Genomic DNA, 24,134 nt, shown 5'->3' with positions numbered 1-24,134 from the left:
CCCAGGATCCGCCAACCAGCGTCGGGGCTCCCCGCGACCGAGCAAGCCGCTATAAACAAATTCACCAGAGTTAGCCCATGTGGGGAGCCACACACCTCCAGACTCACACCATCCTGTGGGTGGGAGAATGCACAGCAAGCATTCCGCATTCCTTGTGCGCCATACGCGTTTCGGGCTTGGACGCCCTTGGTCACTGGCATGGAGGGGCAGGAAGCCGGTTTCAAAGAACAATACTTTATTTATAATCAGAGTCCCCGCCCAAGTGGGCGTTGTCACTGAGGCATGCTGGTTATGATAGTCCAAAATTAAATGCCTGGACTCGAAATTCTCTCACCAAGTGGCCCCAGTCCTGCCACTCCTTTGTGATAAAATTCCCTGTAGGGAGGAAAGCTGGAAGCGCCTGCTGCTGTAAGCCCCCAATGTTGCCACGTGCGAGGCTCCGTAGGTCCCAATGCGTGCAAGTGGTTTCTCGCACCCAGGATCCGCCAACCAGCGTCGGGGCTCCCCGCGACCGAGCAAGCCGCTATAAACAAATTCACCAGAGTTAGCCCATGTGGGGAGCCACACACCTCCAGACTCACACCATCACGTGGGTGGGAGAATGCACAGCAAGCATTCCGCATTCCTTGTGCGCCATACGCGTTTCGGGCTTGGACGCCCTTGGTCACTGGCATGGAGGGGCAGGAAGCCGGTTTCAAAGAACAATACTTTATTTATAATCAGAGTCCCCGCCCAAGTGGGCGTTGTCACTGAGGCATGCTGGTTATGATAGTCCAAAATTAAATGCCTGGACTCGAAGTTCTCTCACCAAGTGGCCCCAGTCCTGCCACTCCTTTGTGATAAAATTCCCTGTAGGGAGGAAAGCTGGAAGCGCCTGCTGCTGTAAGCCCCCAATGTTGCCACGTGCGAGGCTCCGTAGGTCCCAATGCGTGCAAGTGGTTTCTCGCACCCAGGATCCGCCAACAGCGTCGGGGCTCCCCGCGACCGAGCAAGCCGCTATAAACAAATTCACCAGAGTTAGCCCATGTGGGGAGCCACACACCTCCAGACTCACACCATCACGTGGGTGGGAGAATGCACAGCAAGCATTCCGCATTCCTTGTGCGCCATACGCGTTTCGGGCTTGGACGCCCTTGGTCACTGGCATGGAGGGGCAGGAAGCCGGTTTCAAAGAACAATACTTTATTTATAATCAGAGTCCCCGCCCAAGTGGGCGTTGTCACTGAGGCATGCTGGTTATGATAGTCCAAAATTAAATGCCTGGACTCGAAGTTCTCTCACCAAGTGGCCCCAGTCCTGCCACTCCTTTGTGATAAAATTCCCTGTAGGGAGGAAAGCTGGAAGCGCCTGCTGCTGTAAGCCCCCAATGTTGCCACGTGCGAGGCTCCGTAGGTCCCAATGCGTGCAAGTGGTTTCTCGCACCCAGGATCCGCCAACCAGCGTCGGGGCTCCCCGCGACCGAGCAAGCCGCTATAAACAAATTCACCAGAGTTAGCCCATGTGGGGAGCCACACACCTCCAGACTCACACCATCACGTGGGTGGGAGAATGCACAGCAAGCATTCCGCATTCCTTGTGCGCCATACCCGTTTCGGGCTTGGACGCCCTTGGTCACTGGCATGGAGGGGCAGGAAGCCGGTTTCAAAGAACAATACTTTATTTATAATCAGAGTCCCCGCCCAAGTGGGCGTTGTCACTGAGGCATGCTGGTTATGATAGTCCAAAATTAAATGCCTGGACTCGAAGTTCTCTCACCAAGTGGCCCCAGTCCTGCCACTCCTTTGTGATAAAATTCCCTGTAGGGAGGAAAGCTGGAAGGGCCTCCTGCTGTAAGCCCCCAATGTTGCCACGTGCGAGGCTCCGTAGGTCCCAATGCGTGCAAGTGGTTTCTCGCACCCAGGATCCGCCAACCAGCGTCGGGGCTCCCCGCGACCGAGCAAGCCGCTATAAACAAATTCACCAGAGTTAGCCCATGTGGGGAGCCACACACCTCCAGACTCACACCATCCTGTGGGTGGGAGAATGCACAGCAAGCATTCCGCATTCCTTGTGCGCCATACGCGTTTCGGGCTTGGACGCCCTTGGTCATTGGCATGGAGGGGCAGGAAGCCGGTTTCAAAGAACAATACTTTATTTATAATCAGAGTCCCCGCCCAAGTGGGCGTTGTCACTGAGGCATGCTGGTTATGATAGTCCAAAATTAAATGCCTGGACTCGAAGTTCTCTCACCAAGTGGCCCCAGTCCTGCCACTCCTTTGTGATAAAATTCCCTGTAGGGAGGAAAGCTGGAAGCGCCTGCTGCTGTAAGCCCCCAATGTTGCCACATGCGAGGCTCCGTAGGTCCCAATGCGTGCAAGTGGTTTCTCGCACCCAGGATCCGCCAACCAGCGTCGGGGCTCCCCGCGACCGAGCAAGCCGCTATAAACAAATTCACCAGAGTTAGCCCATGTGGGGAGCCACACACCTCCAGACTCACACCATCACGTGGGTGGGAGAATGCACAGCAAGCATTCCGCATTCCTTGTGCGCCATACGCGTTTCGGGCTTGGACGCCCTTGGTCACTGGCATGGAGGGGCAGGAAGCCGGTTTCAAAGAACAATACTTTATTTATAATCAGAGTCCCCGCCCAAGTGGGCGTTGTCACTGAGGCATGCTGGTTATGATAGTCCAAAATTAAATGCCTGGATTCGAAGTTCTCTCACCAAGTGGCCCCAGTCCTGCCACTCCTTTGTGATAAAATTCCCTGTAGGGAGGAAAGCTGGAAGTGCCTGCTGCTGTAAGCCCCCAATGTTGCCACGTGCGAGGCTCCGTAGGTCCCAATGCGTGCAAGTGGTTTCTCGCACCCAGGATCCGCCAACCAGCGTCGGGGCTCCCTGCGACCGAGCAAGCCGCTATAAACAAATTCACCAGAGTTAGCCCATGTGGGGAGCCACACACCTCCAGACTCACACCATCACGTGGGTGGGACAATGCACAGCAAGCATTCCGCATTCCTTGTGCGCCATACGCGTTTCGGGCTTGGACGCCCTTGGTCACTGGCATGGAGGGGCAGGAAGCCGGTTTCAAAGAACAATGCTTTATTTATAATCAGAGTCCTCGCCCAAGTGGGCGTTGTCACTGAGGCATGCTGGTTATGATAGTCCAAAATTAAATGCCTGGACTCGAAGTTCTCTCACCAAGTGGCCCCAGTCCTGCCACTCCTTTGTGATAAAATTCCCTGTAGGGAGGAAAGCTGGAAGTGCCTGCTGCTGTAAGCCCCCAATGTTGCCACGTGCGAGGCTCCGTAGGTCCCAATGCGTGCAAGTGGTTTCTCGCACCCAGGATCCGCCAACCAGCGTCTGGTGAATTTATATATATATATATATATATATATATATATATATATGAGGTATGTCAAGTTCCTTCGTCCACCAGCGCTGCAATCTGCCACACAAACGAACAGGAACCAACGAGACCCAGAGTATGGTGCAAAGTTATTTTATTGTTTTAAAACCCAGCACCAGTCCGCCACGACGCGTTTCGGCTAAACGTAGCCTTGTTCACATGACAACGTCACGAGGGCTGGACACCCTTTTTAAAGTGCATAATAGCCATCACATGATACAAACATAGAAGAGTTACTATGATATTATAAGTTAACTCAAACGTATCTTTCAAAATTGCAGCATAAATGCTGTTAATTTGCACACTATTGCACATATCAAAAAAGTATGTCAATTGTTATCCGTCCAAGTAATTGTAAAATACAAAATACACAATACAAATTACCACCACACATTAGTTGCTACCCAAGGAGTCCCTATTACCAAAATTTCATATATACACATCAAATCACAATGGTTACTCAATAATTGATAAAAGCTCAAAAGGACAATATAAAAGTTAAAAACATAAATATTTACATTTGAAACCATGTCCTGATGGTGGAACTCACTCCTAGTAGTAAACCATATTGGCAACTAAATCCATGTGTAGCGTATGCAGTACAGTTGATTCGATGTGCAAATAGCAAAGTTTGTGCAAAATATTTCTAAATTGATATATGTACAGATGGCTAAAAAAAGGTGCTACCATAAAGTGAAAATAGTGCTAATACATACAATGTGAATAAAATCAGTTACATAATGATCTAGAGAGGCGTCCAGGGTACAAGGTAAAGTTTTAAGTCAAATACAGCTACAGAAAGGCAATGTAATCATAAGTTACATATAACAGTGGACATAACTCATTAGAGATAGGTGTGGCAGTCCTCCCCAGTGTTGAGGCCCTGTGGTACCTTAGTATCTAAAAGAATAATGTAGCGCGTTTCTAATTTGCGCATCAGGGACTCTCTATCACCTCCTCTCCTCTGGGGAGGAACACAGTCTATCACAAAGTATGACAAGAGGGAAGCATCTTTGCCATGGCACTTATCAAAGTGCCTGGCAACTGGATAAGAGGTGTCAACGTTACAGATTGCTCGTAAATGTTGGAGGATGCGCTTATGGACCTGAGGCCTCGTGCTGCCCACGTATCTTAGCCCACATGGGCACTCCAAAACATAAACTGCAAACTCTGTCTTGCAATTGAGCTTGTGTTTAATCTTAATTGGAAATGGCGACAGTGGTGTTTTCACTTCTGTTTTGCTAACGCCATTTTTACAAGCCTTACAACTCGAACACCTCAAAAAGCCCTTACTCTCGTTGAGCCAGTTACCCATCACCACCTCAGGACTGCTAGACACCAAGCTATCCTTCATTGACCTAGCTTTGCGGTATGCTATACTAGGAAGTTTTGGAATAACTGGACCCAAAATAGGATCCTCAGACAGTAGGGACCAATTCTCCTTAATGATTTTGTAGATGCTATTATGCTGGTTACTATAACCCATAATCATCCTTGTTACCCCTTGTGAATCTTTAACCTGTGCTTTTGACTCGTCCCTCCTGAGCCCAGGAGTGACAGTCTGTCCGTTCTGTTAGCCTTTAGAATTGCCAAATCAATGGCTTCCGATTTATAGCCTCTAAGAAGGAAACGCGATTTACAGTGGAGTTGTGCCAGCCGGCACTCCTCCTCACCGCTGCAGATCCTCCTGACACGGAGCATCTCCCCGTAAGGTATGCTCTGTATCAGGTGTGCAGGATGTGAAAAACCCAGCACCAGTCCGCCACGACGCGTTTCGGCTAAACGTAGCCTTGTTCACATGACAACGTCACGAGGGCTGGCCACCCTTTTTAAAGTGCATATATATATATTTTTATTTTTATTTTTTTTACCGGACTTAACAATTAAAAATATACATTTTATATAAATTAAATATATTCCTCTAATATTTATTACTATATAAGTGTGTGTATATATACATATATATCAAAACAAAACCCTTTCAGGCATAGAGTGACGCATAAATTATGCAAAAAAGAAGGAGAGAACTCTGGGCAGTTTAGGTGGAAAGCAGCTCCTGTTAGAGCACTCTCGACACCAGCGCCACTTTAGATCTAGAGTGTCGCTGGTGTTTGAGAGTGCTCTAACAGGAGCTGCTTTCCACCTAAACTGGAGAACTACCCAGAGTTCTCTCCTTCTTTTTTGCATAATTTATGCGTCACTCTATGCCTGAAAGGGTTTTGTTTTACCTTAATACTGGGTGCTCGCTTGTGTCTGGACAAAGCTATACCTCTCTGAAGAGCTCTAGTTAGAGCGAAACACTGTGCCAGGGGTTGCTTTTACTCATTTCAGGTTGGCTTGAGTTGGTATTTTACCAATTCAAAGCTGTAATATTGTGCCTGGAGTGATAAATGGCTTTTGTAATTTTACAGCTCGGCAAGGACAGCACTGTACTAGTCCTATGCTTAAAGACTTTGCTGTATAAATTGCAAAAGACTTTGTCATTTTCTATCTCGGCTTGGATAGCACTGTGCTACTCCTATGCTTAAAAACTTTGATAGAAAAACAGACATTTGAGGTGAGCAGATCTAGATTGTCGCTGGTGTTGAGAGTGCTCTAACAGGAGCTGCTTTCCACCTAAACTGGAGAACTACCCAGAGTTCTCTCCTTCTTTTTTGCATAATTTACACCGGTGCGCGTACCGGGGAACGCACCCGGCGCGGTACGGGAGTGCGCGAGCGGAAAGCTGATTGGCTCTCGGCTGTCTGTCAACATTCTAAACAGTCCAGAGAGTCCGCCATTTTGTGTCTCGGTAGAATCGAGACACAAGAGGTGAAAATAAAAAGGGGGGAATGATTAAAAAGGGGCAGGGTAGACACCCCCTGACCCCCTAGTTTTTCTGAGGGGGCCCTAGAAAGACCCTGAAGGGCCAAAAAACTATTTTTTTTTTGTTGAAATTTTCGCTGGGTAAGCGCTGGGTGCGTTCTCATGTGCGTTCTACGGTATGCGCACCCTGAGCGCACCATGGGGAAAAACAGTGTAAAAAAATATAGTAAAAAAATAATTTAGAGTGCTTAGAGGTAGGGTAGCTCTGAAAAGAGCTTTTGAGTTATGTGGGTGTTTTTTGTACCTACAAGTAGGTACCAATGCAGAGTCTCAAATTCAAGAGGAAGACTCTATTCCCCTCATCTGTAAAATGTACACCATCTCTCCTATAGATGCCTTGCATGTTGTAACGCAAGTTGTTGTGGTAAACGGAACCCATACCATAGTCTCTGAGGAAAGCAGAAACAGATTTATTTACATGTTTCCTTGCTTTCTCAATCTGTGGACACAATTGGTTGGACCAGTTCCATTTTTGCCTTTGGCATATATTAGAAAATACCAAGGCAGTTTTTGGAAAAAGTGACATCAATTGCCCAAAGATGTCCTTTAAAAGCATTTCCAGACCTACCCCAGTCAAAGTGCCCAGGTCATTGCCACCACATTGCACAATTATAAGGTCAGGCTGTGGTAGATGCATAAAGGATTTTATCAATGGTATCAATTGGTGACTTCTCAATCTTCTCTGTCCAATCCACACAATGTCCACATTTAGTAAATCAAGGTTGTAAATACCTCTGTTACTTGCAAATTTTTCACTCCAGTAGACAAAGCTATGACCCACAAACCAGACTCTTGGCATCTTGAAGGTAGATGTGCTTGTATTCAGATGAGTTGTGGAAATGAAATGGCAGTTTGAAAGTAGGAGTTATGAAAAAAAAAGTGGTTGAGATTCAGTGCACTTGAAAAACAAGAAATGATTGGTGCTTTCTTAACATTCTCCACTGAAAATTAGGGTGCATGCTTTTGTTTTTTGAAAGAAGTCATTTTAATGGTGGAGAAAAAGTCATTGAAAGAAACATTGCACATGATTAGCTAGTACATTGAGAGGTCAAACACCCTTGCTGGATTCTTTTGCAACATAGTATCATGAACTTTTCACCTGTGTGCTCAGTTAGGTGGGAGTTACCATGGTAACAGGCTGAATGAGCACTGGGGGGATGGGTGAATATTATGTGAGTTTCAAAGTGTTGAAATGTACAACGAATTAAAATGTGCAGTTTGGTTTTGAATTAAGGAAAAACATAGTTTTCAGGGGAGTTATAGTTAGCTGGACATTTCTCACTCCCTATAACTCAGCCATACTCCCACACTCACCTTCTTTCAGACCTTCTCCTTTACTTTCCTTCCTGTCTCTTCCCTTCTTTCGCTCCTTCACTCTTTTCCCTTCCCTTATTCTCCTTACTCCACATCACTAACTCCTTCTCTTACTCCCTCTGTACTCTTACTTCTACACTCCCCTTCCCTCATTCTCTCTCTGTTAGCCACATTCTCTCCATCCCCTTAGTCTCTCACTCCTCTTCTGTCACGCTCACTCCCTATAACTCAGCATACTCCCACACTCACCTTCTTTCAGACCTTCTCCTTTACTTTCCTTCCTCTCTCTTCCCTTCTTTTGCTCCTTCACTCTTTTTCATTCCCTTACTCTCCTTACTCCACTTTACTAACTCCTTCTCTTACTCCCTCTGTCCTCTTAGTTCTACACTCCCCTTCCCTCATTCTCTCTCTATTACCCTCATTCTCTCGGTCCCCTTAGTCTCTCGCTCCTCTTCTGTCACGCTCAGTCCCTATAACTCAGCCATACTCCCACACTCACCTTCTTTCAAACCTTCTCCTTTACTTTCCTTACTCTCTCTTCTCTTCCTTCGCTCATTTACTCTTTTCCCTTCCCTTACTCTCCTTACTCCAGTTCACTAACTCCTTCTCTTACTTCCTCTGTCCTCTTACTTCTACACTCCCCTTCCCTCATTCTCTCCGTCCCCTTAGTCTCTCACTCCTCTTCTGTCACACTCACTCTGTATAACTCAGCCATACTCCCACACTCACCTTCTTTCAGACCTTCTCCTTTACTTTTCTTCCTCTCTCTTCCCTTTCTTCATTCCTTCACTCTTTTCCCTTCCCTTGCTCTCCTTACTCAACTTCACTAACTCCTTCTCTTACTCCCTCTGTCCTCTTACTTCTACACTCCCCTTCACTCATTCTCTCTCTGTTAGCCTCATTCTCTCCGTCCCCTTAGTCTCTCACTCCTCTTCTGTCACTCTCACTCCCTATAACTCCGCCATACTCCCACACTCACCTTCTTTCAGACCTTCTCCTTTACTTTACTTCCTCTCTCTTCCCTCCCTTCGCTCCTTTACTCTTCTCCCTTCCCTTACTCTCCTTACTCCACTTCACTAACTCCTTCTCTTACTCCCTCTGTCCTCTTACTTCTACACTCCCCTTCCCTCATCCTCTCTCTGTTAGCCTTATTCTCTCCGTCCCCTTAGTCTCTCAGTCCTATTCTGTCACGCTCACACCCTATAACTCAGCCATACTCCCACACTCATCTTCTTTCAGACCTTCTCCTTTACTTTCCTTCGTCTCTCTTCCCTTCCTTAATTCCTTCACACTTTTCCCTTCCCTTACTCTCCTTACTCCACTTCACTAACTCCTTCTCTTACTCCCTCTGTCCTCTTACTTCTACACTCCCCTTCCCTCATTCTCTCTCTGTTAGCCTCATTCTCTCCATCCCCTTATTCTCTCACTCCTCTTCTGTCACTCTCACTCCCTATAACTCAGCCATACTCCCACACTCACCTTCTTTCAAACCTTCTCCTTTATTTTCCTTCCTGTCTCTTCCCTTCTTTCGCTCCTTCACTCTTTTCCCTTCCCTTACTCTCCTTACTCCACTTCACTAACTCCATCTCTTACTCCCTCTGTCCTCTTAGTTCTACACTTCCCTTCCCTCATTCTCTCTCTGTTAGCCTCATTCTTTCCATCCCCTTAGTCTCTCACTCCTCTTCTGTCATGCTCACTCCCTATAATTCAGTCATACTCCCACACTCACCTTCTTTCAGTCCTTCTCCTTTACTTTCCTTCCTCTCTCTTCCCATCCTTCGCTCCTTCACTCTTTTCCCTTCCCTTACTCTCCTTACTCCACTTCAGCAACTCTTTCTCTCAATCCCTCTGCCCTCTAACTTACTCACTCCCCTTCCCTCACTCTCTCTCGGTTACCCCTATTCTCTCTGTCCTCTTAGTCTCTCACTCCTCTTCTGTTACGCTTACTCTCTATAACTCAGCCACACTCCCTCACTTATCTTTATTTCCTCCCTCACTCAGTCCTCTACTCTCACTTTTTCCTTCACTTCCTCTGTCTCCTCACTCCCTTACTCCCCTTGTCTCACGCTCACTTGCCTTTACCCACTCTCTATCACCACTCTTTCCTCCACATCACTGCTCTTCTCTTACCCTTCCACACCCCGTTCCCTTACTCCGTTTTCTTCACTTATCCTCATTCCCCTTGTTCACTCCCCTTCTCCTCACTCACCTTCCACACTCACCTTCTTTCAGTCCCCCTAGTTCACTTCCCTTCCCCTCTCGTCCTTTTCTTTGCTCCCTCACTCATTTTCCTTTGCTCTCTGACTGCACTCCACTTCACTCACTCCTTTTGAATTTGTAAAGAATACAGCTCTTTTTGGAGAATTGGAGGTAGTTCTAAAAAGAACTGTTTTTTTCTTCTTTTTTAGGTTTTCTTTGTGAACAAAAACGAAAACAGGGAATGTCAAACTGCTCAACAGGAGCAAAAAAAAGAGTAAAAATTAGGGCTGGGGACGGCAGCGGTGGTTTTCCCTTGTACGTACAATGTTCATGACACTTTGTTCTCCGTAACAAAGGAGTTCATCACAGTCCTTACATTTTATAGTTATGCCATCAAAAACAGGCTGAATGTTAGGAATCAGCTGCTCAGTTCTCCCTCTCACGGATGGTGTAGTTGGTACTCCAGTAGATGTTGAAGCACCATCCCTTGGGGGATTTCGTGCCAGGGCCCTGACACTATCCCGGGCATAGTTCTGGGGGTGCCTCCGTTGGACATGGCGAATCATTGTGGAGTTGCCAAAACTGTACTTTCTTGTAGGGTCACCCCTAGAAAGAACAGTTTTGCAGATTTTACACTCCACCTTTGGAGCATTAACCTTCTTCTCTCCAGGTGGTATGGAAAAATCTTTCCATATAAAGTGCTCCTTTACCTTGGGCTGAGGAGCCTCTTCCTGAATGAACTCATCCGAGTCCTCACTGCTACTGGGGGGTCTAGCAGCCATTCTTTTCACAAAAAGGTAGAACAGAAAAGAACAGGTCTTGCTGTCTCCAAAGTGAAAGAAGAAGTGAAGGAAATGGGTGGGGTTTTCATTATTGTTCATCATTCATTGTTTCTAGCGCTGCGTGACTAGCGCCTCGCATTTTAAAACTGCCCGTATTTTTCTATTTCTGTTTATTTTATTTTATTCTCCCCTGATCTTACCTGGGAGCTGGCCCTATACTTGCACCATAATAGGTCCTACACCGCTGTTTTAGCGGATCCGGTTCTGGGGTGGTGGTGTTTTGCCTCGCCTGTACTTTGAAACCTGGGCGCCATCTTGGGAAGGGCTTTTGACGCTTTTTGAGCGCCATCTTGAGCGTCCTGGTGGGGCGGTATTCACCTCACCTGGAGGCCCTATTTAAACGAGTCCCCCTAGTGCAGCGGGATCGCGCAGCGGGGTTGCCCTCGCTTTTGCCTGAGTCTTGCCAGAGTCCTGCCCGTCTGCGCCCGTCAGCGTCCCGGAGGCGGCGGAGCGGTGTAGGACTTTGATAGGGCAGGGAGGATGATCTGCTATTCTCCTACGACTCTTCGGTCCTTGCAAACTATATCTTGTGCATGTCGATCCGTTTTTCCGGGTCGTTTCAGGGGCAAACGGCTCTGCCCGGGATGCGGTTGGTCGCCCCTCCGATGTTCGGATAGGTGGGGACCGTGTGAAACATCTTTGCTTACTGCTCAACACGAGATCAATTGGCAGGCATGCCCTTGACATTTTCGATCTTCTTGTCAGGGAACAACCTTTATGCCTTCTGCTGACCGAAACTTGGTTGGGGGAGACGTCTAATCCAGACATCCTAGCGGCTATTCCACCGGACTATAACATCTTTCGCCTGGACAGAGCCAAGGGAAGGGGTGGTGGGGTGGCGGTGGTTGTTAAGAAGAGTGTTTCATGCACTATTCTCCCCATGGATACTATCGTTGGCTCTGAGTCTCTCGCCTTCACTATCAGGCTGTCCCCGCATCAAGCCTTGAAAGGGCTGTTGGTATACAGACCTCCAGGACCCGTGGGTTCCTTCTTCGAGGACCTCCAGGTGGCCATTTCCGGATTGGCTTTGTCTGCACAGCATTGTCTGCTGGCGGGCGATTTTAATTTTCATTTGGATATGGCTGAGGATCTGAATTCAAATAAATTGTTTGATATCACTGCCCCTCTGGGCCTTGATCCCTCCCTGACGGGCCCCACGCATGATAAGGGACACACCTTGGATCAAGTGTTTTCATCGATCCCTTTAGTAGATATTGAACTTCTCCCGGTGCTCTGGTCCGATCATAGGTTGGTCAGGTTCTCCATACTGGGGAGCGAGCATCTACCCAGCGGCGCCCCCACCCAGCGTGGATTAGCCTCGAGGGGTTTACATAGAGTGACGCCCGAACTGTTAGCTCAGGCGTTTGTTGACCACCCTTGCCCCATCACGGGTGGCCTGGAGTTGGATACAGAGGCCATGCAGGTGTGGCTGGCAGAGAGGCTGAATGATCTAGCCCCTGTAAGGGCCCCTCGACCCACGGCCAAGCGGCAGTCTGCGCCGCGGTTTACGGAGGCGCTGCGTATTGATCGAAGCCAGTGTAAGGTGGCCGAGAGGGCATGGCGCTTTCAGTACGACGGGGACGCCAGACTCGCCTATAGGATGGCAGTTAAAGCCTACCATCGCAATATTCTCTGTGCAAAAAAGAATATCTTGCCAGAAGGATAGAGGCGGCCTCCAACTCATGCAAGGAGATTTTTACTGTGGTGAGGGAGTTTACGGCCCCTAGATCCAATTTGCATCAAATAGTGTCATCGGAGTCATGGGTCTGTGACCTCGCCAGGTTCTTTACGGATAAGATCAAATCGATCCAGGCCTCCTTTTCAGAGAGGTCCGCTGAAGGGTTTTTTAGCATTGGGTTGGGACTCGTTCCATCGTCTACGCCTGATGTTGCTTTGGCGGAGTTCCCCTCTGTTTCCCCCGACGCTTCCCTTTCGCTTCTGGCCAGTCTCAAATCTGGCTCGCCACTAGACCCATGTCCGGCCAAATTTCTGGCCAGGATGGCGTCGGTGATGAACCCATGGGTTAATCCTCTCTTGAACTTGTCTTTGAGGGAGGGGAGGGTCCCGCGGTCCTGGAAAAGGGCCATGGTGATCCCTCTCCTCAAGAAGCCTGGTTTGGATGCTGAGGTCCTGGCCAACTATAGGCCAATTTCCCTTCTCCCGGCCCTGGCGAAGCTCACGGAGAAGCATGTGCATGGCGTTCTTTCTAGTTTCCTAGAATCTAATGACCTACTGCACCCCTCGCAATCCGGATTCCGGCCTAATCTAAGTACGGAGACGGCACTCCTCGAGGTGTCTGAGGTTATTCGGGAGACACTGGACGCAGGAGGTAAAGCCATGCTTGTCATGCTCGACTTGTCGGCGGCCTTCGACACCGTCCCCCATGAGGCGCTTCTCGCCAGACTCTATGACATCGGTCTAAGGGGGACGGTGCTCAAATGGTTTACATCTTTCCTTGAGGACCGCCGACAAACGGTCTGGGCCTCCACGAGCTCCGCTGAGATGCCGCCTTTGGGAGTCGGAGTTCCACAGGGCTCTGTGTTGAGCCCGACTCTTTTTAACATCTTTATGACCCCACTGGTGGCACTGGTGGAGGCTTTTGGGGCCCAGATCGTGTCTTACGCGGATGACACACAACTGCTCTTCACGTGCAGGAAAGATCAGGCATTTGATGGAGAGAGTATCCGGGGGTGCCTGGGGATGATCTTTGATTGGTTCCAGCAGAACAGTCTTAAGGCCAACTCCAACAAATCGGAGGTTCTGCTCTTCGGCTGCGCCTCGGACCCAGATTGGCGTGAGTAGTGGCCATCGGACATGTGTCCTCCTGCTCAGGCATCGTTGGTGGCCAAAAACTTGGGAGTCAAGTTTGACAACAACCTCACGCTTAGATCACACATTCTTGGTCTGACGGGTACCTGTTTTGGTATTTTAAAGATGCTCCGGAAGTTCCTACCTCTGCTTTCAGAGGAGCATAGAAAGATCACTGTTTAAGCCTTAATAGGCTCTAGATTGGACTATGCCAATGCTCTATATTTAGGGCTCCCGGACTATCTTGTCCAGCGGCTGCAAGTGGTGCAGAACTCCGTGGCTCGTGCCATCTTTGGCCTTCATAGGCGAGCGAGAACATCCGGGTTGGTGCAGTCGCTCCACTGGCTGCCCATCCGAAAGCGGATTATGTTTAAAACTCTGACCCTGGTGCATAAAGCACTTTCTGGCTCGGGAGCAAGGTATCTGCAGCGTAGGCTTGCCTTTTATCGCCCGGCCCGCTCACTTCGGTCGGAATCTTTGTTCATGGCCGTGGTCCCTCGAGTGAGGAAGGCTCGCACTGGGGGTCGCTCCTTCAGTTTCAGGGCCCCCGAGCTGTGGAACTCCTTGCCTCTCGCCCTTCGCAGTATTCCCAGTCTGCTCCTGTTTAGGAAGAGCCTTAAGACCTGGCTCTTTAACCTCTAGGGTGTTCCTTTTTTTTCCTCTGTCTCTGTTTTTATCGTTGTTATGTTTTTTAATTGCTGAGCTGCCTACATAAAGCGCCGGGACACTCTTTTAGAGTAGCCGTGCGCTATATAAATAAAAGTATAACATAACATAACATAACATAACATTATTTGTAAAAAAAAACTGTTAACAACCAATGAAAAGAGTTATTTTAAGGTCACATGACTTGACGCGCTTAAGCTGCGCGCACCGGAGCGCTTCCGGGGCTGCTTACGCAGCACGAACGTAGGCGCTTCCGTGGGCACTTACGTGGTGCGCCTAAATGACGTTTTGCTAGCTTTACGGAAATGCAAAATCATTTTAATTCGGAAAATCTAAAATACTACTTTTATAAGTATGGTACTGGATGTCTTGCGTTATTATTTAGTTTAAATAAATTTTTTTTTACGCACGCAGAAATAGCACTCTCGCTGCGCTCTCGGGTGAGCTTACCAGTGCGCGCACCCTGAGCGCTCCAGGACAAAATGATTTTAAAAAAAAAAAACATGAAAAATACACTGCCACTAACGCTCCAGCTTTATCGCCTTCTGAATGTGGCGTCTGGGAGCAGGAGTTAAAATAAGTGATTTACAGCAATTCAGGTAAAAATACAACATTCTCAAAGGTTGCCTACCCAAGAAGTGTCATAAGCTGCCTCACGTTCCTGGGGTCCTAAGTGCGCCTTCATGTTTTTAATATCATTCAGCACCAAGCAACATGTACTTTCTATATTAGATATGGGCCTCCGCGTACTATCACTTTAAATGCTTCCCATTCAGTCAAGGGAGAGGAGGCAGTGCCAGTGTTCTCCCCAAAATAATCTGTGACTGTTATTGCCAGAGTATCCTTGAATAATATATCTTCTAAAAAATTTGGGCTGTAGTCTCCATGTGTGAATCTGGGGACAGATACAGCCCCAGGACATGCTAATTTTCAGGAGATCATGGTAAACAATATTGTTGACAAAAATATTGTTATATTAAGGTTTACCACAATATTGTGCTCCGATAGTTATTGTGGTCCAAAAATATCAGAAATAAATATTGTTGACACAAAAATTGTCCGAAAATAAAAAAATATATAGATTTTCTAATATAAATACAGATGAAAGTAGTAAATATTTGAAAAAAAGATTCCAAAGAATTGCCCAATAAAGCGCAAACCTAGCCAAGGAGAGTAACAAGCAATAGCAGCACATGTATGCAAGATTTTCACCTAACACAATACTCTCAGGCAGTTCAGGGTCAGATCTTGTGGCTATATAAAACATAATTATAAACACATAATTTAAATCTCAATATTACTATTATTAATGGTAGTAGTGGTAGTAGTAGAATTATTGTTATGATTGATGTTATTATCATTCTTACTACAATTTTTATTATTACTCAGAATAATAATGATAACAATAGTCATCATCATCATAGCAATAATATTAATTTCGCTATACGGATTTTGTTAGTAATAATATTACCTAGCATAATAAGTTTTGTTTTTGCATTGCATTAACTAATACTCTTCAAAATACATATGATATTTATTGAGAAGTTGTTAAAGATATTTATTATATGGTGCCCTAAAGTTTTATCCTCTTGTATTATCCAAATTAAATAAATACGTTTGGGGAAGAAAGGACTGAATGAGGAAAGTGGTGGAACTTAAGTGTGATGGATGGAGATGTGGTTTTATGTGGATAAGTTCACACTAGCGCACTTCCATCGCAATGTAGGCTGGGCTTGTTTCATTAATAGTTTTGCTTTCTTAAAGCTGCTGCCCCTTTTTAAACATGCTAGAAGAGGCCAGGTTGACTGGTTCTTTGTAGGAAGACCTACATCCAGCCACAATAACATTCTCTATAAAAGAAGGAAACTGTTGAGTTCTGAAAATCATACAGCTCAATCTCTTTAATCAATTCCGAGGCCAAGATCATTCTGAATGGTGGGCGCCCTTATACATCAGGATCAACATTGGTTCACACTTGGTAGGGTGACTAGGCACTGAATTAGGTGAAAACATTCTGCATTGGCATAGAGGCAGCAGTTCTCTGGTCTGTGCACACTAGTAGACTTTGAGAAGGGCTTTGATTTCCTGAGCTGGGAATACTTGCAAGAAGTTCTTAAATGGTCGGGCTTTGGAACACTCTTCATATCACAGATTAACTTGATATATTCATGCACACCAACTGGAATTAGAGTCAATGGAGGGTTATCATCCCCATCAAGGTTCGGAGCGGAATGAGACAATGATGCCCTCTTGCTCAGTGCCTCTATGCCATTGCCATTGAACCACTGGTGATTTGGATATGAGGGTGCAGTCTGGTGCAGGTCTTCCAGTGGACTGGGGATATTGAAGACTGTGTCTCCCTATAGGTGGATGACCTGCTTATCGCTATGCCCTATCCTAGATGGACACGACAGAGATTAAAACACATGCTTGACTTCTGAAGCCAGGATTCCGGACTCTGCATATTTATTTATTTATAAAGTTTTATATAATTGGGACAAGTCTCACCTTGTTGCTTTGAGGGGAGATCTAGCAGCAGAACAATTGGGGTAATACACAGGTGGCAAATACTAGAGAATTTCAAAGTCTTGGAATAAATAGTTGAACTCCTCACTCTGTGAGGAGGTAAGTCTTGGAATAAATAGTTGAACTCCTCACTCTGTGAGGAGGTAAATCCGGCACCCCTATGGGATAAAAACCACAGATACATCAAGAACTGGAGTAAGCTTCCCCTAAACATGCTGGGATGAATTGCACCATATAAAATGATCATCTTGCCCTAACTTCTCCATGTCTTTCAACATGACTCTTTTGAGATCCCTGATTGATACCACAACTCATTGAGATCTAATGTGACAGCTTTTATCTGGTCCACTAAATACCCTAGAAAAGCCATTATAAGATAAAGTGGTCTGTGTTTGATGAGGACTTGGATATGATAGTTACTGGGTAACCCCAACTACCCCTTGTTAAAGATTGGTTTGATAAGGATGACACAACGATCCGCAGGTAATGCAACTTTTGGGAAAAGAAGAGGGTACTGGCTGTTATACAACCCTATGATAACCAAGAACCTCCTACTGCACACAGAGGTGGAATTTACATGTTGGCATACAGCTCGCCAATGCACACATTGGGAGGGGATAATTACTATGCAAACTACTCTTTGGCATCTATCAAATTAGAAACATACAACAGACCTGAAGGTGTTCCAGCAATGGGACAACAGAATAACGTATGGAATTGCTCACCTCCGAAATCCTTCTTTACACTTCAGTCGGACTTTGACTTATACAAAATACAATTTTCGAGGAGCCTTCCATTCCACTGCACATTAGAAAACGACTGCCCAGAAATAGTAAATATCCCAGAGTACAGCCATCTGGCACCACAACTATAGGTAATATTTGAAAGTGGGGGCACCTCAATGGTACATCAATTTTTACTTAATCCCTCTCCAGTCGATGTAGTGTCACTAAAGAAATACTGGGAAACAGATGCAGGCCACCTAAATGAGACAAATTTGAAGAATGATCTAAGAGCCCCGTGGAAACTTGGTATATTGGAAGCGCTAAGATTAGTACAGATGAACTACTTATACATCACCCACTCAAATACAAAGTGCTTATATGACATAAGAGGATGAGTTCCTGGACCTGCTTCAGATATTGTGGGGGGCATAGGGAATTAGGGAATTAGAATCCTCTGATATGGTTGTGTGGGCAGAGAACCCTAGTGGCTCTTGGCACCTTACTAGCAAAATGAGATATTGCTAACCACTGGATATCGGAGGACTGTCCCTTTAGTTGATGCTTAGTCAAGGGGCATGGACTGGTGGTGAAACTTGAAGATCCGAGTTATGTTGCGAGGGGCTGCACGAACAAGCACAAGAAAATATTGGGTTTCATGGTGAAACTATTTTCAAATTAATGGAACCTGGTGTAATGCGGGGATTTTCACTTGTGGTTGGCGCTGTAAAGGTGCAGGTGGGGCGGCGCTGTGTTGGCCGTAGGGCACGGGGAGGAGTGGTGGGTACTGTGTAAAATGTGCATGACAAATTGGCTGGCCGTCTTGTGACGGCCAAATAGTCATGCGCACTTTACATGATCCCCACCAGGATGTAAAACACAGCCTAGAGAGGACCATGCCAAGGCTCCTAGTCCTTTTCTGAACGCTGAAAAAGGCAGCACTCAGACCAATCACAACGCTGCTGTAAGGCAGCATTGTGATTGGATAGAGGAGTCTGGGAGCCTGCGTTCTTCCTGTTCCTGCTTCTCGGACGTAAAGGATGGAGGAGAGCCGCCCGCCAGGAAGGTAAGTGCATTTTTGTTTCTTTTTTCCCCACCTTTTATTTTTTTCTTATATTTAACAACCGCCCTGCCCACACCACAACTCCCTGTTAGCAGCTGCTACTGGTAAAATCAGCATACGATTTCTTCCTTTCCTTCACAATTCCTATTTCGTAATACTGTTCTTCTTCATGCTTCATCTGTCACTATTTGCCAAATTCAATAAAATGAGTTTAATTTAAAAATATAAGAAATCAGGTAGAAAGGAGCTAAATTGGAGGCCAAGACAGTAACAAGAGCCATGATGACTCCAGACGTTAAGGTAGCTCGCCAAATGCAGATGTTTGGCAACGCTATACATAATGTGAGTATACCGAGTAGCAGTGATAAACACAAATGCATGACACCATCTTTCTTCTTCCATAACAAGGTAAGTGCTATAGTGGCATGTGAACAGGTGACATGGTATATAGCGTCACAAAGTATGACTTACCTATGAAATTGATACCTTTGGAACGTTGTGCATATTTTCGATTCAGAAAGAAAGTTCAGACAGGCCACTAATTAATGAACAAAGGGCAGGAATGTTATTAGTATAAAACCCGTGACTATTGCATTTTCCATGGAGTAAAGTAGGCTGTGGGTCAATGCATTTAACCTTTCTCACTATATAAGTGATTTAAGTCAAGTTGAGTCAAATTGGGGTGTCGGCTTTGTCACATGGCTATAAGCCCAATTAGGCTCATTGCCACAGAACCTCTCTTCTTTTCACCCCTTTCTTTCCTGCTTCTTTCTTTCTATCATCCTTTGCCTAATTTTCCAGCAAGTCAATGTAGAGGGGATTAGCTAAACATATATTTCAAGCACCTGTAATCACTGCACTACAAACTACGTCTGGCTAACCTAGTAAAAGAAATACTAATGTATCTGTTTATAAAAAAAATAATGCAATACTTTGAAATAAAAAATAAATAAATAAATAAACATGGCAGTAAGACAAATATAACATTACTAGAAGGTATGAAATCTCTCCTTTCGCTGCCAAACGTGTGTAAGAGAAGCTTGCATTTGCAGTATCTTTGCTCTATCATTTCTGTGCGGCATGCCTTCATTAAACAGCCTCTAGAACTTAAAATAGTGAGATATTATTAAAAAAAATGAAAATAGAACAAACTTAAAACTGCATAATACATATCAGATCAGGTGAAAAATATATTACTAGTCAAAAGTACAAAAGGTCAAACATTAAGATGCTAATAGCGCTTGAGCACTCAGATATGATAGGCAGTGTGCAATTCGGGTGGAGTAGGCATATGAAGTGACAGAGGGACAGATTTATATACTGGCGAAAGGCCCGTCTCTCTGCCAGGGCGAGCTAGTAAATTACTCCATCACTCTGTAAGAGATGCCGCCCCCCAGATTTTGATATGACCATCAAACAGCTGATCATTTCTAAAGCATTGCCTGGAACTGCCATTGGGGCAGTTCATGTCAATTCTTTTTGCAGTTTAGTGCAGGATGGAGCCTTGCACCAGTTTTCCTTTTTTACTAAATAAAAAAAACCTTATGTCCTCCTCACCATTGAAGTCATATCCGATGGCGAGGGAGGGGAAGGGGATTTTTGGTTTTTTATTGTCCCTTCCCGCCAGGGTTTGCCTTCCATTGACCTGCAGTAAAAACACCCATATATATTCTCCCACCCTAATTAAGTAGATTAATATAAAACCAAATCTGAGACTGCCCTTACTTCATCTGGCCATCGGAAAAGTTTGGCTACAGTGGTGAAGGAGTAGTCACCACCATAGCCAAACCTATCGAGTGCCCGTATTTAAATTGTGCTGGGGGGCCACTGTGTTGACATGGAGGGAACTCCATCGCTATTGTAACTGTCAACATATACATCTAGCCCAAAGGGCTCTAGTCACAAAAAACTGAAAATCCCATGCAAGTGAATCACACTGGGAAATTTGCAAAGAACCCGTGCAGCATCAAAGAATTGAAGGAATTGTAGATTTAAGAAAAGTTTATATTCTTTAATAGAAATAGTCGTTTTTTCTGTGCAAACATTTACAGTGAGCAATAGACCTACAACCATATCTATACTGGCAGGAAGCCCATTTTTCTGATGAAGTAAATTACTCCTCAGCCCTAGAGAAGATGCTCCCCCCGCCAAATTTGGAAATGACTATCAAACAGGGAGTTATTTCTAAAGTATTGCCAGGAACTGCCATCACAGCAGTTCTCAGTGGCAGCTGCTAGGGAACAGAAGACTTACCTGCTGGCCGCCGTCTCTCCTCTACCCTCTTCTGTTCCTGCCTCCTGGCAGCACACAGGCTCCCAGACTCTCCTAAGCCAATTGCGACGCAGCTGTCATGCTGGTGAGAGTATTACCAGCATGACAGCAGCATCGTGATTTGTCTGAGCTGTCTGGTTTGCCGCTCAGACAGTACCTGGGAGTTGAGTGGAGAAATGTTAAGTGCACATGTCAGTTTGGCTGTCCTAAGACGGCCAGCCAACTCAACGTGTGCACTTATGATGCCCACCACTTCTCCTTCCTGCTCTGTCAAACAGTTCAGCCCGTCCCGCCCTAGACCGGCTCTACTGAAAAATAAAAAGATAATAAAATTGGGTTATTATCATTTTATTTCTCCTTTTTGCATTACTCAGAGAGCAGTGGGATGATGTTCCTCTGCCTTAATGGAAGAGCCGCTATTGCTGTCAATGGTTTTTGCATTTTGGTGTAAGGCTCCATCTACATGATGGAGCCTTGCACCAAACTACTTTCTTTTTTATTTTCAAAAAGAAGATCATGCCCCCCTCACTGCGGGAGCCATCTCCCAAGGGAAGCGGGACATGTTTTGTTCTTTACTCTCCCTTACCACCAGGATTTGCCTGGTAGTGACAGACACTAAACCATAACTCTAATTGGACAGAAAAACATATAGCCAATTCTCCTACGGCCCTTACTCCGTTGGGCCATCAGGGAAGTTAGGCTACGGCAGTGATGCAGTAGTCACTTCAGTAGCCAAACATATGGTCCACCCAGAGCACGAGTCGGGAGTACACGCGGATGGACGGTGTCCACCCACTTCTTTCACAGGGTGAACGCTGTCCACCCTGCCAAGAATTTGGGCCCCATTGAATAATGTGCTGGACTTGTCTCGGTGTAATTTCCAAACACCGGGACACTTTTAGCAGCGCCTAAAAGTTGTCTGCTTTCCTTCTGCAACAAACAACAACGTGCAGGTGCGGACGGGGCTTTCTTATTTAAGACTCCTGCTGGGCCCATACCAAGGCCGAATTTGAGGTGTCATCAGGCCTCCTTTTGTTCGAGTCTCTTGACTGGGAGCAGTCAGGAGCCTCATACCTGATGCAAATGAAGTGGAGGGGAAACAAAGGCTCACAACTTGTTAACACTTCACACTTACTTAAGAGAGGCAGCTTTTCACTTTGTTCAGTCGCTGTTTAGCAGATATGCATGCACTGTAAGAATATCAGATGTGTTGGTCTTTCCCAGTATTTACACAAAACAAATTGCATTTATATAGAGCTTACTTCTAAAATAATTTAAGTACCACTGTTTTTCCTGCATAACCCTACTCATTCCAATGCAGGGTGTCATAGTGCTTTACATCATATTACATGTAAAATAAATTAAATGTTTGTAAATTAATGTACAGGATGTGTTACATAAAACTGGGGGATTGCCAGGTGTAGAAGTCATACATTACCTTCCATGGGTCATTGTGAGGATAATAGCACAATTATCTGTGTGGGGGGTGTGGGGGTGTGGGGGCACATGGGGGGTACCTATGGTACCCCCCCTGCATGTGCATGCACAACATGGCAGGCACGGTGCGGTGCCTGCCTCGTTGTGCATACATATGCACAACATGCATTTTTGGCATTGTGGCGGGTACTTTCGTTCAATATTCAGCTTTCGCTTATGCCCAAATAAACAACCATTCTTATGTTAGCAGCCACAATGTAAGGCAAGGGGTGTGCAGTAATAGAGTGTATTTTTTGTTGTTGCTTTGCAAGAAAATTATTATGTTTAAAGTGCATGGCTGATTTGTTTATTTTTATTTACCGCTTTTGTTTCTTCAAGCTCTCGGTTCCTCAGAGGCACCCGCTTTCACGCCAAGTTCCCAAAGGCGAGACCTATTGGCTATGCCAATGCTTGTAAGGACTTGTACCATGTGTCCACCCACAGTTAAATTGGGGGGCGGACCACTGTGTTGGAATGGAAGGAACTCTATCGCCACTGCGAAAGAGTTCCCTCTCCGCTAACATCTAATTCGGGCCCTTAGACTCCCTTAAAATGACTACTTACAATTTTCATTCATGATTTTAAGGCCAGGTTGATGAATTACTAGAAATATGCAGTGATCGTTTCACTCCACTTGACTATTGCATGATATGGTGATATCATTTAGCCATTAATCTCGCCCTCCCCCCCCCCCCCCCCCCGGCCCCAGATTACTAAAGGATGTGTGGTGCAGTATCAATTTTCAATTCAACTAACAGAGTGGTCAAATGGAATCCTGAGAAAATCTACTATTTGTATATATATGTATATATGTTTATAGAGATAACTCTAACCACTAGTATATGTAGTAGACCTTTGTACTCACTACCATTCCTATGTGATTCTTAGAGTTTATCCATTTGTATCTCTTCCTTGAGTGACTTTACAACTTGTTACATTTGCAATTTTTTCTGTTTGTATCTCTTCCCTGTATGACTTTACAACTTGTACATTTGCAAAAAATGTTCCTGTTTGTATCTTTTATGTAACTCATGTAATCCTAAATCCTTATGTATCTCAACTGGTTCTTTTGTAAAGCGCTCTGACACCTTCGGGTAATGTTCGCGCTATAGAAAATCGCATTAAATAAAAATAAAAATAAAATAAAAAAATTGGAAAGGCTGGTAAAGGACTATGTTGGTGGTTATATCTGCGTGAAAGAAGTTTGTCTTCATTCTTAGTGATACAATTACCAAATGTTCACAGTTTTTTTTCTCCCTGCTGGCGTTCGCCGTTGGCTCATTGTCTAACTTCCTGTCATTTGGAACACAGATGAACTCCACAGACGTCACGCCTTGTTTCATCTTTATGAATTGTGCCTGTTACCCGATGCCTGTTCTCTTGCACAAGAACCCCTGCCCTGTGTAATTGATTGCAGGGAGCCTTTTATCGCTATTCACTCGAGGAAAATGCATTTTAATGCACGGTCCCTAAATCTTATGCCACCTGTTAGCAGATGCACAGAAAGACACGTTACTAATGTCGTCGGACATGAGGTTTCGAGACGACGTTTCAGCGTGCTCGGCTTATTATCTTCAAAATGGTAGAATTTAAAACATTTCTACAAAACATTTGCACAGGAGATGTAAACAAGGTCATAAGAATAAAAGGAAGGAAGAAAGGTTAAACACGAAAGATTGCAGTGGGAGAAAAAAAATTACACGCAGAAGATTAATCTCAGTACTTAAGTACAAGCATTTCGGAAACCCGAAACAAAGCCAACAACTCACAGTCACACAACGCGCACCAACAATACACACGCATATTTATAGTAACCAGTTATACCCATCACCGGCCCAATATATATATATGAGGCCTTGCGTCAGTTTTGCGCTTCCGATGCATCACTTTTTTGTGACGCATCGGTGGCGTAAAATATGCCTCCTGTTGCGCACTATTTACAAAGTGACGCATCTAAGCCGATGTGTCACGTTGTAGACCCCTGCGCTACATTATAC

Source organism: Lissotriton helveticus, chromosome 5_1 (genome assembly GCF_964261635.1).
Source record: "Lissotriton helveticus chromosome 5_1, aLisHel1.1, whole genome shotgun sequence".
In the NCBI taxonomy this organism is placed as follows: domain Eukaryota; kingdom Metazoa; phylum Chordata; class Amphibia; order Caudata; family Salamandridae; genus Lissotriton; species Lissotriton helveticus.
Note: the sequence above shows the minus strand (reverse complement) of the source record.